The 15,478-nt window shown below is 43.9% G+C and overlaps 1 long non-coding RNA gene across 1 annotated transcript in view; it reads left to right on the top strand.

Moving 5' to 3' along the window:
* Nucleotides 1–5,816: 5,816 nt before the first annotated feature.
* LOC134910226 (uncharacterized) overlaps nt 5,817–15,478 on the top strand; it is a 104,263-nt gene continuing 94,601 nt past the window's right edge. The window contains exon 1 of the long non-coding RNA XR_010176149.1: nt 5,817–6,052. This is a non-coding gene — a long non-coding RNA (uncharacterized LOC134910226). The remainder of the gene's footprint in view (nt 6,053–15,478) is intronic.

Below are 15,478 nucleotides of genomic sequence, written 5' to 3'. Positions count from 1 at the left end.
CCACAAGGTGGGGACCCCATCTGTTTGTGTGATGTCGACTTCACATATTGTGAGGTGAATGAGGGCCAGTAGGGCTATCGAGATAGTCCCCAGGATAAAGATAGGGGACAGGTTCCTCATCTTCTTCTGTTCTTCTTTCTTCGCTAGGTGGGAGGTCAGGGCTGTCTGCCCCGGTTCGTACCTCACTGGAATCACTTGCTTCCCTCTCTAGGTCTGGTCTAGGAACCTTTTTTACTCGGGATGCATGGATCCAGGTAGGACTTTCCTCTGTCAGGACTGCTGTTCGGGTAACTGCTACGACCTCTGTCTCTGGACCATAGGTGAAGTCTCCTGGGCTCTTGTTCCTGGGGAGCACCTTCACCACGACTCTGTCTCTGACTTTAAAGGGGTGTGTAGGTTCCTGTGGATTCAAAGGGTTTTTACAAACAACCTCATGTTCAATTTCATTCAGTTTTGTTATCAGGGACCTGACATACTCTTCTCTGATGAGTTCTAGATCTCCTTCCTGTACTACTAGTGGTTTCTTAGCCCAGGGTGTAGGAAAAGGGTCTACCCATTAGTATTTCAAAGGGTGAGTATCCTAGAGTTTTCTGTGGGGTATTCAAGATGCTGGTGTTTAGCTTTATTAGGGTTGTTCCTGAGGCAAGTGATGCATCTGCTAACATACTGGTCCACAAGTGATTTGGCACCAGCAACATAAAAATCATTGGTTAGTAGGAGGAGCGTTGTGGCTTCACCACGGTGACCAACACCACGGCACTGGGCAACGAGCAAAGGGGCACTGGACTGGGGTATACAGGGTTTCCCCTCTTTGCAGATTAATCCTGATTTAGGATTTTTCTGCAGAATTGGGTAAGTCCAGTCGGAGAGATCAGTATTAGTCGCAGCAGCTTGAAGTTGAGTGAGCAGATGGACGTTGTCAAGGGAGGGACATGCTCTAGTGAGTGCAATGAGTTCTGCAGCTTGCGCGGACTGATAAGGTATTGGTAGGGTTTCCAACACAGTGTCAGGGAGGGTGACAATGGCATAGCCAGCCTGGTATGTATTGTCATTGGGCCTACTACAGGAGCCGTCAACAAAAACTATGTCTGCGCCTGGTATGGGAACGGGAGACATGTCAAGTCTGGGAGAAGTTTCAGCTTCAATGGAAGCAGCACAGTCATGTAGGTCGGGTGGTTCATCCTCAGGACCTTTCAAGCCTAAAAGGGCATTGAGAATGGGTGCAGGGCCAGAAGAACTAGCAGTGTACTTAATGGTAAGGGTAGGGTTACTCAAAAGGAGTACTTCATATCCACTAAGGCGTTGTGCTGACATGTACTGTGTGTGTAAGCCTTTAAGTATTGCCAGGACATCATGTGTGGTGTGGAGTACTGTGATGTGGCCTAAAGTGAGGGTAGTGGCCATTTCTGCAACCATTGCACAGGCTGCCAAAGCCCCGAGGCAGGCAGGCATACCTTGCACAGACACTGGCATGACTTTGGGAAAAAAATGCCACGGGGCGCAACTTCCCTCCATGAAACTGTGTGAGCACCCCCGCCATGGTTTTACAATTGTCCCTTGCATATAGATGGAAAGGTAGTACATAATTGGGGAGGCCAAGTGCCGGACTTTTTATCAACATACATTTTAAACTTTCATATGCAGTTAACATTTCTTGTGACCATTGTACAGTTTTAGGTTTGTCCTTCAGTGTGGCTTGTCTCAAAATGTTATCGTAATAGGAGCAATCAGATATCCACTGTCTGCAGTAATTTACCATACCCAGGAAGGACAGTAGTTCCTTCTGGGTAGTTGGGGTGACCAGGCCCAATACAGACTGTATGCGTTGTGGACTGATTTTCCTCTCTCCCTGAGTGAGCACAAAACCCAAGTAATCAACATGCTTTTTACACCATTGCATTTTTATTTTGGACACCTTGTGTCCACATTCACAAAGCCAGTTTAGTAATGAAACACCATCCTCTCGGCAGGCCTCCTCAGTTTTACTACAGAGCAGCAGATCATCTGCATACTGTAGCAGGACTGAACCATGGTGAGGTTGCCAGGGCCTCAATGTGGCCTGGAGACAACAGGTGCGTCAATAATCTGCACCAGGTAAGTTGTTTACCCTCAAAAGAAAAGGCAAAAAGTAATTGTGTCTGTGAATCTACAGGTATGCTGAAAAAAGGCATTCTTCAAATCAATTACAGAGAAGAACGCAGCATCTGCAGGGATTGCAGAAATGAGTGAGTTTACATCTGGAACAATTGGTGCAATTGGGACAATTAACTGATTGATCGCTCTGAGATTCTGTACAAATCTTATACTGCCATCAGCTTTGGCAACAGGGTTCACAGGAGTACAGTATGGTGATACAATATGTCTGAGAATACCCTGTTGTAAGAATTGCTGTATCATGGGGCGGAGACCTTCTATCTTTTCTGGTGAGAGGGGATACTGCATAGGTCAGAACACAAAACACTGGTTGTTGCACCGCTGTCCACTAAAAAGGGAATTTTACTTCCATTTATAATAAGTGGCAGCAGAGGTGAATCTTTACTATGACGGGAGAGTTGAATAAAGGCTGGGATGCCCTCCTCCGGGCCCCGTCAGTGCGCGGGGTCTTTGGAATCTTCCCTGACTGCGGGGCCGGCTCTGTCTGTCAAAGCGTCCGGAGCTCTGATAGGCATGAGTGGGTGGGGAAATGAGTAAGCTTTCTGAGTTAAGCAAAGGTAAGCCAGCGTCATCTGTCCAGCAGTCCTTAAACCTTTTCCAAAACGCAGTAACAGACTATGAAGGTTTCTGTTTACAAGCCACAGCGACAGGCAAAAAAAAAAAAAAAAAAAAGCACAGGCAAAAAAGCACAGGCTTTAAAGACTTCCTTCATATGTGTATAGCTGCGTCCTTTGCAAGCTTTGCGCAAATAAGATATACAGCCATCGAGGGTAATAGTGGGCTTGGGACAGTGTTTTACTATTATCTAAACTCTGGGTTATTGGTGCGTTAGGGACAGAGCTAGTGGACGCACCCTCCAGCAGTGAAGTTGGAGGCGATCCCATCTAGTGTGAAAGGGTTACTGCTGCCAAGAGATTTGTGTCTCTGAGCGCAGGATACATTGGAATGCAAAGGGGGGAGGCGAGAGGGATTTTCAAAGATTTACAGTTCTCTGCAGCTTCGCTTCTGTGCTATTGGGAACTGACATTTTTTCTTAAATCTCCATATAGAAAGGGTAATTACTGCCTTCCCGTAGGAATGGGTCCTGTCCTGCTTTCTCTGTCCATCCCGCTAAATTATCCACCCATGGGTTAACTAAATAATAATCTGTGGTGGAGTTACGGGCAACATACATCTTGCATGTCTCACCAGGGAGGGGCGGGGGATATGCAGTTTTTTTTTACTCTGACTAGAGCCCATTGTCAGACAGTAATATAAATCAACAGTACAACTTTAAAGGAAAATATCTAAAATTTACAACTCTACTATACATGCATCAGCTAACCAGTTAATTAGTCATTGACAATATCACAATATTATCTGTATAGTGAGAACATGAAATCTTTTGACGCGTACGATACTTACATTCGTACAAGATGTCAGAAAAATACAGCGTTTTAAACAGGAAGCAAGAAAAGTGTTTGAGTAAAGATATCTGGCAGACGAAAACTTACCAGCCGTCTGGACCAAATATAAGAACTTATCTCACTACAAACATACAAGAATATATATAGACGATCAAATCGAGGTATGATCTACGTTACGTATAGACCCCAGGTCTATTTTTTTTAAGTATCCCAGATACTGACGTCTTTGGAGAATTGCGCTTGGACCCCGGGTCCTTTCTCAGACGTATCTTTAAGTCCCAGACATTAAAGATTCTATGGTATCCCTGATACCTGTTTTATGCTTTTACATAAAACTTCGTAATATTAAGTCCCGGACTTAAATATTACCTTGTCACGTGTTCCCGGAACACTGACACGGATTCAGCTTCAGTGTATGACCGCAATCCTGTATGGCAAAGACAGACAATAAATTCTCTATCTTACCATTCAGGGACGATCACTGAATTCCGGACATAGCCCCCAGCTGAAAGGATTTGACCTTATATTCTTTAACCCTCGATGTGATGGCCTCTTAGACGTCTGGAGTATGAACTTTTAGCCACAAGGTACATGCACAACACAAGCAGTAAAAATTCACACTGTTTATTATGAAGTTAACAAAAGTATATAAGACAATGCATATGGGTGTAACTGACATGTCGTTACACTCCCATTGGCTCGTTAATAGTTACCAGGCAGAACAGAAAAGGCGGATGTCCATATATGGGTTTTCTACAAGTTTCTCAAACATTTAACAAAGTTTTTGTAACACAGTATATTTGGGTAGAAAGAACAAGTTTCATCTGGTATGGAACTGACCTTGGATGCCAGACCCACACAGGCCTGGTATCTGTATGAGAGACAAAGGCACCTAGCACAGGGCAGCACGCATCCATGCAAACACATAAGAGTTCATATAGCATGTTTTAACCCTTCACTAGGGAAATAGAAATATTCACTTTTACACTGTAACCACCACAAGGAAACTGATCATATAAAAAGTAATATGTACCAAGACAGAAGAGGTAACCCTTCACCTGTGGTCCCCAAAATTAATACAGAATTTAATTAACATGTAGGTTTCCAGGTAGGGATAGACAGATATTTGATCAATCAAGTAAAACCATTTTTTTTCAAACTATTTCTCACCTTTGTTACTTCTCACTTAAGGAGGCTTATGTTCACTATTTCACAGTTTTATTATTTATAGTCAGTGCAGTACCAGCTGCATGATTACTGACACATTCTTTCCCCTTTTTTAAGTAACTATTTAGATAGCACACTTAACATCTCTTTATTTCTAGTACTATTATTCACCTATCATGTGCATAACACAGGTTCTTTCTTTGTTGGGAGACCCATGTTGGTCCCCAATTTTTTCCCCCGTGTCCTTATATGCTTTTTGTCTTTTTCATTCTGTTAATATAGTGCACTCATCTTCATCAGCATTTATACAGATATGCATAACAGTCACATGATTACGTACACATTCCATGGTTTTAATTCAACACACATTTAGGAAGTTCAGGTTCACCCCTTTCCCTTTCTTTATCCTTTCTCCCACTTTTTCATACAAATTACGCCATCACTCCCCACATACACACTTCCTTGTCCCCCAGTGCCTTTTTCCTTTCCCTCACCCCCCCCCCCCCCCTTTTTTCCCCTTTTTTTCCCCCTCTGCACACAAACTTTTCTCCACTTTCCCCCTTTTTTTATCTTCCTCCATATCCTGGATAATCAAATGTTAATATAAATCTAATTGAACCCCTGTCAGAACCCCCTCTGTCTCATTCTATACTGATACATCAGAGATGCTGAGGTAAAATCTCCCTTTTAAACAACTTATACTAATTATCCACAACCACGAATAATTCTCCCATTTCAGTAATAATCTTGCGAGTACCCTGGGAAATCTGTCCACCACAATATTGCAGTTATTGTAGGGAGTAGAACTAATCAGTATATACTGACTTAATATTTCAGTCTGTGTTAATAAAGTACCAATCATGATAGAATTAATAAATGGTTTTTCTGATAACACGGGCTGAAACAGAACTGACTACGTGTATATACAGACTAATTAACAGAGGCTGGATACACGAGCGATTAGACCTGTGCAATAGTTGAGTAATCACAGGTGACCTCCGGACAGGGACATAATGAGGTAGGATAGTGATTGGTCAGCAGAATTTTAAATGCGGTGACTGTTTGCACCTCGTCAGGCTGACTGGTGATCAAGCCGACGTGGTGAAACGTACGTACAGTCCGAGTCTACCGATCGCAGCCACACGGTCACGGCACCTCACAGCGGGAGGAAGCCGTCAGTGCGGTCTGAATCCAAGGATCGTAGCTGCACGCTGCCGCACAGTCACGGCACCTCACAGCGGGAGGAAGCCGTCCAAATGCAATAGGGAAGGAATCACCACCCCTGACCGTATCCACGGCAATTACAGCCGATTATCTGCAAACTGGTAACACATTTGGTATAGCGGTACCATACCTGTCCATGTAGCTTTAATTTTTTAATTGCATTATTTGCATGTAAAAGTATCACCACTTCTGACCGCAGCCACGGCAAATACAGCCGATTATCCGCAAATTGATAACATATTTGACATTTCGGTACCATATCTATCTGTGTAGCTTTAATTTTTTAATTGCATTATGTGCTTGTTAAAGTTTCGTTACTAATGGTTTATTTAAGTTGTATTGGTATTATACCTCTGAATTGATGAATGGGAGGAGTTTACCCTTTCTTTGGCACTCTAAAATCATATATCTAGTGGCAATAACTGTAGGTAAGGATTTCATCCTGTTAATAGTATACACACGTGTGTGAGATATCTCATTTTAGTTTTTAGGCAACTATCATTGTGGTACGTGCTTTTAGCATATAATTACGCCAGTTATGATAAATTTGCTTGAGCGTAACTCCGGTATCACAGGAACTGCAGGCAACAAAAATCTTGGTATATGTTCTTGGTAGATAATTTTATCAGCCTAACCACTAGTGCTTGAATATTATATGAAACAGATTAATCTAAGGGTTGTGATATATCATATATCTGTTATCTGATTTTCCTAGCGTTTACCTGTTTCCTGCTGGCGAATTTGGACCCTGCAATGCCTATGGTAACAGGATCCATCTAACACCAGGCACAGGATGACAAAGTGACGCCGAATCTATTTCTTCTATCAATCCGGCAATAACCCTTACTCTCACTCAGTATCCGCTCTACGATGATACTGGGCAGCAGATGAGGGGGACGGCATCTTGGGTTGTACTTCTCCCCACAACTTCTATCATTCATGGGCATAACCATGTCACATATCATGTCATCATAGGAAATATTCTGCGTATGACTTAACCTATTTATGTGAGATTTTATAACAACAGTTTGCTACACAGAAATAATTGATGCGATGTACTGTTGTCTGTGTCAATACCATTTTACCCAATATGAGAGCATGTAAGAATTTTTGAAGGAACTGACACCCAATATGTTACTGTGCATGTTTTTTCTATACTAATTGGTATGGTATCCAGTATTGGATAATACTATAGTCTAATGTCTGATGTCATACTTTATTAATAGTGTTTATTCTAACAATGCAATTTTAAGCAGATTGAAATAAACCTGATTTACTGGTTTGGAATAATCTTGGTCAAATAAAACATGCTGGATATGTAACACTTGTATCTAGGAATTTGGCAGGAATTAATATTGATTAACATATTGACATAGGTTAGAAACAGGTGTTTATGACATTGGTATACATAGTTATAACAGATTTGAATGTAATTCTGACTGCCACGGACACAGATTTAGAGTAAAAGAATTTATTTGCGGGTGATGGCGATATCAAATGGTTACTACCAGCTGCGATTTACATATGCATTGAGATTCATCAATATTTTACCACAAATGCGATATTAATCTAATAACAAACATGTAAATATTCTTTCACTTAGATATAATATAAGACATATAATTGTTCTTTAGAAGGGATACAATTGAATTCATGTTTTCATAGAATAAGATTTATAAAATAGTTATTGCTATTCAGAAAATCCCTGTTTATTTTAGGAGTATGAATTAAAGGTTACGTTTTAAATTATTATAATCATTTCACACGAATTGCAAATTAAATATTGTTATAAAAGAGTGCTCCAAAAAGCAATCTATTCTTCTTGTTGCCTCTTTGCAACAAACACATTGTTTAATCTTCTACAGCCTTCAAAGGCAATAGAGGTAAACCCAGAAAACAAGCAATTGCAGGCTCACAGGAACAGAACTCAGGTTCTGTTTCCTAAAAGCCTTCAGCATGATGGTGGACCGCACTACCTGGAAGACAGGCAGGTGGGAGCCAGATTAAGAGATTTCAGTCACATATGGGCGACATCATGCCAGGATCCCTGGGTCAATGAGCTCATCACCCAGGGGTACAGACTGGAGTTTCAGGAACTCCCACCTCACAGATTCTTCAAATCAGGCTTACCAGCTTCTCAGTAGGCAAGTATAAATTTACAGGATGCAATTCAAAAACTGGTACAGACTCAGGTCATTGTTCCAGTTCCACCTCAGCTACAGAACAAAAGTTTATTATTCCAACCTGTTTGTGATATCGAAACCAGACAGTTCGGTAAGATCCATTTTAAACCTCAAGTCACTGAACCCGTATTTGCGGGTGTTCAAATTCAAGATGGAGTCTCAGAGCGGTGATCTCAGGTCTGGTCGAAGGGGAATTCTTGGTGTCTCTGGATATCATGGATGCGTACCTTCATATCCCAATCTGGCCGCCTCATCAGGCTTATCTAAGGTTTGCCTTACAGGACTGTAACTGCCAGTTCCAGGCCCTGCCATTTGGCCTTTTCACGGCACAGAGGGTGTTCACCAAGGTAATGGCAGAGATGATGTGTCTCATCCGCAAACAAGGAGTGAACATAGGGCCTAATTCTGAGTTGATCGCAGCAGCAAATTTGTTAGCAGTTGGGAAAAACCATGTGCACTGCAGGGAGGACAGATATAACATGTGCAGAGAGAGTTAGATTTGGGTGGGGTGTATTCAAACTGAAATCTAAATTGCAGTGTAAAAATAAAGCAGCCAGTATTTACCCTGCACAGAAACGAAAAGACCCACCCAAATTTAACTCTCTGCAAATGTTAATTCTGCCCCCCCCCCCTGCAGTGCACATGGTTTTGCCCAATTGCTAACAAACTTGCTGCTGCGATCAACTCAGAATTACCCCCATAATCCCGTACCTGGACGATCTGCTGATAAAAGCACCATCCAGGGAGCGGTTGTTGGACAACATTGCCCTCTCAACTCGACTACTCCGGGATCATGGTTGGATTCTGAACCTACCAAAATCTCACCTGGAACCAACACGGAGGCTTCCGTTCCTGGGGATGATACTGGATACGGAGGCACAGAAGGTATTCCTTCCATTGGAAAAGGCATTGGTAATCCAGTCGATGGTGCGGGATGTTCTAAAACCAACCCGGATATCAGTGGATGTATGCATTCGCCTTCTGGGAAAGATGGTAGCCGCTTACGAGGTGATGCAGCACGGGAGGTTTCACGCAAGGTCCTACTAGCTGGATCTGTTGGACAAATGGTCCAGATCACATCTCCACATGCATCAGAGGATACATCTGTCGCCAAGAGCCAGGATTTCTCTTCTGTGGTGGTTTCAGACTTCTCTGAAGGGGGCCGAAGGTTCGGGATTCAAAATTGGAATCTGCTAACCACAGGTGCAAGCCTCAGAGGTTGGGGAGCAGTCACTCAGGGGGAACACTTCCAAGGAAAATGGGGGGTCATTCTGACCTGACCGCACGCTGCCATTTTTCACAGCGCAGCGATCAGGTCACTACTGCACATGCGTATGCACCACAATGCGCAGGCGCGTCATACAGTTACAAAGCGGATCGTTGCTGTGCGATGGATTTAATGAAGAATCCATTCACGCAGCCGATCGCAAGGAGATTGACTGGAAGAAGGCATTTGTGGGTGTCAACTGACCGTTTTCTGGGAGTGTTTGGAAAAATGCAGGCGTGTCCAAGCGTTTGCAGGGCGGATGTCTGCGTAAGTTCTGAGCTACTCAGAAACCGCACAAACTATTTATGTACCGCTCGGATACACATGCGATCGCACCCTTGCGATCGCAAGTCTGATCGGACCCTTGCGCAGCAAATATACACCTCCCAGTGGGCGGCGACTATGCGTTCGCACGGCTGCAAAAAGTAGCTAGCGAGCTATCAACTCGGAATGATCCCCATGGTCAAGTCAGGAAACCATTCTTCCAATCAACATTCTGGAACTAAGGGCCATATACAACGCCCTTCTACAGGCATCACATCTTCTTCAAGATCAGGACACCCAGGTTCAGTCGGACAATGTGACGGCGGTAATGTACATAAACCGACAGGGCGGAACGAAGAGCAGAGCTGCAATGTCAGAGGTAACAAAGATTCTCCTCTGGACAGAAAGACACGCGTTGTCTGCAGTCTTCATTCCGGGAGCAGACAACTGGGAAGCAGACTTCCTCAGCAGACACGACCTCCACCCAGGAGAGTGGGGCCTTCACCCGGAAGTGTTCAGGTGCTTGACACATCAGTGGGGAATTTCACAGATCGACATGATGGCCTCTCGTCTCAACAAGAAGCTCAGGCGGTTTTGTTCCAGGTCGAGACCCACAGGCAGTAGCGGTGGATGCTCTGGTGACTCCATGGGTCTATCAGATGGTGTATGTGTTTCCACCACTTCCAATGATCCCAAGAATTCTCAAAAGAATAAAAAGGGAAAAGATTCAAGCAATTCTCATTGCTCCGGATTGGCCGAGAAGGGCTTGGTACGCCAGTCTACTGGAAATGCTCCTGGAGGATCCGTGAACTCTACCTCTTCCAGAGGATCTTCTGCAACAGGGGCTATTCATCTATCAAGACTTACCGCAGCTACGTTTGAGAGCATGGAGGTTGAGTATCAAATTCTAGCCCGGAAAGGCATTCCGGACAGGGTAATTCCTACCTTCATCCAAGCCAGAAAAACGGTAACGTCTAAACATTACCACCGCATTTGGAGAAAATACGTCTCAGGAAATTTCCTGTTGTGGAGTTTCAACTGGGATGTTTTCTGCTTTTTCTGCAGTCAGGTGTGGATGTGGGCCTACGCCTGGGCTCCATAAAAGTCCAGATTTCGGCCTTATCCATTTTCTTCCAGAAACAGTTGGCTTCCCTCCCTGAGGTTCAGATGTTCTTGAAAGGTGTTCTGCACATCCAACCGCCTCCCATGGCACCTTGGGATCTCAACGTGGTGTTGCAGTTTCTACAGTCTGAATGGTTTGAGCCTTTACAGGAGGTTGACGTAAAGTTTCTTACGTGGAAGACCGTAACACTGTTGGCCTTGGCTTCTGCAAGACGTGTGTCGGAATTGGGGGCGTTGTCTCATAAGAGCCCCTATTTGATTTTTCATGAAGATAGTGCTAAACTCAGAACTCGTCAGCAATTTCTTCCAAAGGTGGTGTCTGCGTTTCATATCAATCAAACTATTGTCGTCCCGGTGTTTACCGACACCTCTACTACTTCAAAGTCTCTGGATGTTGTGATTGATGTATGTGAAGTGGACAGCGCGTCACAAAAAATCAGACTTGCTGTTTATGCTCTATGATCTCAATAAAATTGGGTGTCCTGCTTTAAAGCAGTCTATTCCTCGCTGGATCAGGCTTACTATCCAGCATGCTTACTCTATGGCAGGTTTGCCGGTTCCTAAATCTGTACAGGCCCACTCTACTAGGTCGGTGGGTTCTTCCTGGGTGGCTGACCGGGGTGTCTTGACTTTACAGCTCTGCCGAGCGGCTACTTGGTCAGGTTCAAACATGTTGGCTAAGTTCTACAAGTTTGATACTTTGGCCTCTGAGGACCTTCAGTTTGGTCAATCAGTTCTGCAGGAACCTCAGCACTCTCCCACCCGGTTTGGGAGCTTTGGTACGTCCCATGGTACTAAATGGACCCCAGTATCCTCTAGGACGTAAGAGAAAATAGGATTTTAATTACCTACCGGTAAATCCTTTTTTCGTAGTCCTTAGAGGATACTGGGCGCCTGCCCAGTGCTTTGTGTGTTCCTGCACTGTTACTTGGTTAAGTATTATTGTTGGTTCAGCTGTTGCTGTACCTCGTCAAGTTCGGTTAGCATGGCTTTCCTCTTGTTTGTGTGTGCAGTTTCTAATCTCTGCAGAACCAGGCCATGTAATCAATCTGGTTCTAAAGTTAAATTAGCTCTGTCTCGCGATGTCGAATACTCTTGCCACCGGAACCATTTTACTAGTGGAGATTTAGCCGTAAAGGAATAGGGTATACCAGAGGTCTCCATTTGAAAGGTGTGATGGATCTTCCTGACAATTTTAAGAAGTGTTGGAGGAGAAGGGCTCTTCCAATCCTGTGTTATCGCAGGAGGGAGATATGAAGAACTGCGGAGGCAAGTGTAAAAACATTCTTCCAGAGCTGGCAGAGTATAGGACACCCCCAGAAAACATAGAAGATATTTCCTACTTCTGTGCAGTTCCTACGGCATAGTTTGGACCCCATAGGCAAGATCTTATGCTGCTTGGCAGGGGTAAAGTAAAGTCTGTGCAACAGTTTAAAGTACATTTCGATATGATTGGTACATTTGGACATAGTATGTGACGAGAGGTAAATCAACTCCCATTGTTGCTGGGTAAATGAGCAGTGAAGGTCCACTTCCCATTTAAGTTGAGCCACCCTGTTTTCTTAAGGGAGTTCCTCCCAGGTGTTCTGGTTGATCAGTTACATGGTTTCAGTTGCAGCAGATGCAGGGGAGAGGTGCACTGCAGGTAAGACACGCATTTTCTATCCTCCAAATATATGAATTCCCTGGGTTTATCAGCTAAATACCCTTAGTTCCTGTGTAGCACATGGCTCCTTTTGCCACACCCCTAGTATACCTATATTCCTGCAGACTATGATGAGTGCGGAGAAGCAAAGTTTTGCGTTCAATCCATACAAATATAAATGCTCTGACATTGCATGCACAGAAATAAATGTGCATACTGCATTGTGCAGACTCACTATCCATATGTCATAATTATCATCAGGGCGCATTGGTACCAGCGTGTACTTGGTGAGCCAATGAGTGGTAGTGTACTGTATTTGTAACCTGTTAAATAAACTAAGGGCCTGATTCAGAGATTTGTGTACATCCCTGATGGTAAGTAGAACTGTCCTGCATAGTGCCTACTAAGCCACAACCTGAATGACAGACTGCCGGGGTTTGGTGGTGGGGAGGAGGCAGGCAAATATAACATTCCTACAAATAGGAGCATGTCACCCCCATTTTCTGGGGGTATAGATTGTAAGCTTGTGAGCAGGGCCTTCCTACCTCTATGACTGTTTGTTATTACCCAGTGTGGCAAAATGGGACGTTTACTTGCATCCAGCGATATAAGACTTGTTTGTAATGTCTAATGTATAATGTAATGGAGTCTGTGACACAACATGGATTCCAGCCTGTCCTCTAAGTGAACTCATAGCTACATAGATATGGGAGTAGAGGACACTTGATGTATAGTGGGAAGTCAGAGGTTAGTTTATGGCCCTTACCTTATCTAAGAAGCTATTAACTATAGTTAGAAGAAACATTACAGAAAAGCCAGGCCAGGTCAAGAAACCTGACCTCTTGAAACTTAAGACAGCTGTTGAAAAAGTAAATCTGGTATCTCACTGCCCAGGTACACAGCATTGAGAGAGTTAAGGAAACAGTGGGGGCTGCAGCTGTGAGGCGGCTATATTTGCCCCTCTCACACATACGGTGTTGTTCATTTCTGAGGGAAACAGCTAAGAGCTGGGAATGCACCATATATCTCTTACATTGTGAAATCCCTCCACACAGAAGGCTTACTCGCTGTTGAGTAGGTTTCTGAAATTATCCTCCCTTTTGTTTTATTTGAAATTGTATCCTGCTCTGTGTGTTCTTTTAAATATTTCTCATCATCTTTGTAACTCTTTTTTGTACTAAAGCTCTGAAGATATTCTTGAAATTAAATACTTAATTTCTAGTTTTGGTTCTGTGATTCTTATGCCCAAGGCCTTCATGGTCCATGCTATTATTTTGTGACGTATTAAGTGCGTGTGTAGGCCGAAACGAAGACAGCCTTGCTAAAACCTTCTTGCTGGTGGCAGTGACGTGGTTAGTGTAATCCAGAAGTCACGGACGGCAATTCTCGGATTGGCGTATCTGGAAAATCGGCCGGTGGTCATGACACCCAGTTATGTTTTATCATTGCTGTTTCAAATTGTAAAGTGCAACAGAGTTTGCTGCGCTATATAGGAAACTGTTACTAAACAAATAATAAATAATTCTAGGAGTACAGAGACAAGGGTCTGCATTTTACAATGCAGACTTTCTTGCTCTTGCTGAGCATTATCTTCAGTGCCAACATCACAACTTATGGTCACAATGGTGATCTGATGCTGCGTCTTCAAACGCATCACTCACATCGCAGATGCTGGCAGCATGCAGCTTTTTCCTATAGATGCTTCACGTTGCATTAGCATTTTAACACATCGCTGCTCAATCCAAAGAAGCAGCAGCAATCTGTTCTGTGTGTTCAGGTCCTAATACTCCTATTACATACCTCCCAACATTGGTAGGGGAGTCTTGGATCTTTGTGCATGCCTTTTGGGCATGCCCAGCACTGCCTGAACCGACTCCCAGCCTCTTACATCAGTGTTTCGATGCTGTGTGCATACCATGTAGAGCAGGGGGAAAACTTACTAAGAATAATTTTGGGCTGCGGTCTTTAATTGCCCCTTATCGACGGAATGTTTTGCACCACAAATTGCACATTTACTAACCATGGGAACAGGTCGATGATTGGCTGTAAAAGCGCTGTCAATCAATACCAGCCTGGCCATTGACTGACAGAGCAGTCACATCCAATTAGCGGCCTGTTCCCATGGTAACAGCCACTGATTGGCTGACGTCTCTGCAAATGACCGAAACCATGTGGGTTCAACCATTTGCGGAAAATAGCTATGTGTATATGTATATATAGCTCCCCTAGGTCTGGCCTTGTTCAGATTTATTTTTTTATTTTTAATGCCATGGGATGGTAACGGACAAGAGAACCAAACAGTGAACTGAGCAACACCAGGGACAAGGTGAGTATATGTGAGTCTGTGTATTAAAGTTATACTTTCTATGGTGTGTGTGTGCTGTCTTTATATTAATATTTATTTTACAGGGGGACTATAGATATCAGCGGGCCCTTAATGCCATGCATGCTGGTAATTGTGGTTCTCCATGTATAGGCATGCGGAGGAGGCTTGTCAGGACCTGAAATGCTATCAGCACCCACTGCCCAGGTGTGCTGGGGATAGCTCCGGGCTTCACTCTAGCCCTGGGGGATCCTTGAGAAGGGAAACGCCTTTATTGAGGGGTTCCCATTTTCCAAGGAATACCAGGCTGGGGTGGCTAGTTGGGGTGGCCGAATGCTTTGGTCGAGGCACCTCATCAAATGGTTGAGGCATTACACCCTCCTCCCCCAGTAAGAGCCCGGTGCTGGTCTAGGGACTAACATGGACCCCTATGCATTTCCCCCCCTGTATTTCTAGTACCAGGACCAGCTCGAGAGCTTGGTGCTGGTTCAGTGCAATATGGGGACTCCCCACACAGTTTTCTCCTTAGATTTCATGAACCTGGAGTGGCTCACAGACCCCGGTGATGGTTTCTCTTTGGGGGGAAGGGGGAAAATACACGTTGTTTTTTCTTTTTTAATTAACTCTTATATTCACTTGCAACACAAAGGCCTGCATTTATCTCATTTATACATGCAAACACACTTGCGCATTGATTTGGGGGTCATTCCAACCCGATCGCTC

This window comes from Pseudophryne corroboree, chromosome 4 (assembly GCF_028390025.1).
Source record: "Pseudophryne corroboree isolate aPseCor3 chromosome 4, aPseCor3.hap2, whole genome shotgun sequence".
In the NCBI taxonomy this organism is placed as follows: Eukaryota; Metazoa; Chordata; class Amphibia; order Anura; family Myobatrachidae; genus Pseudophryne; species Pseudophryne corroboree.
Note: the sequence above shows the minus strand (reverse complement) of the source record. Positions and strands in the feature narration are given on the sequence as shown.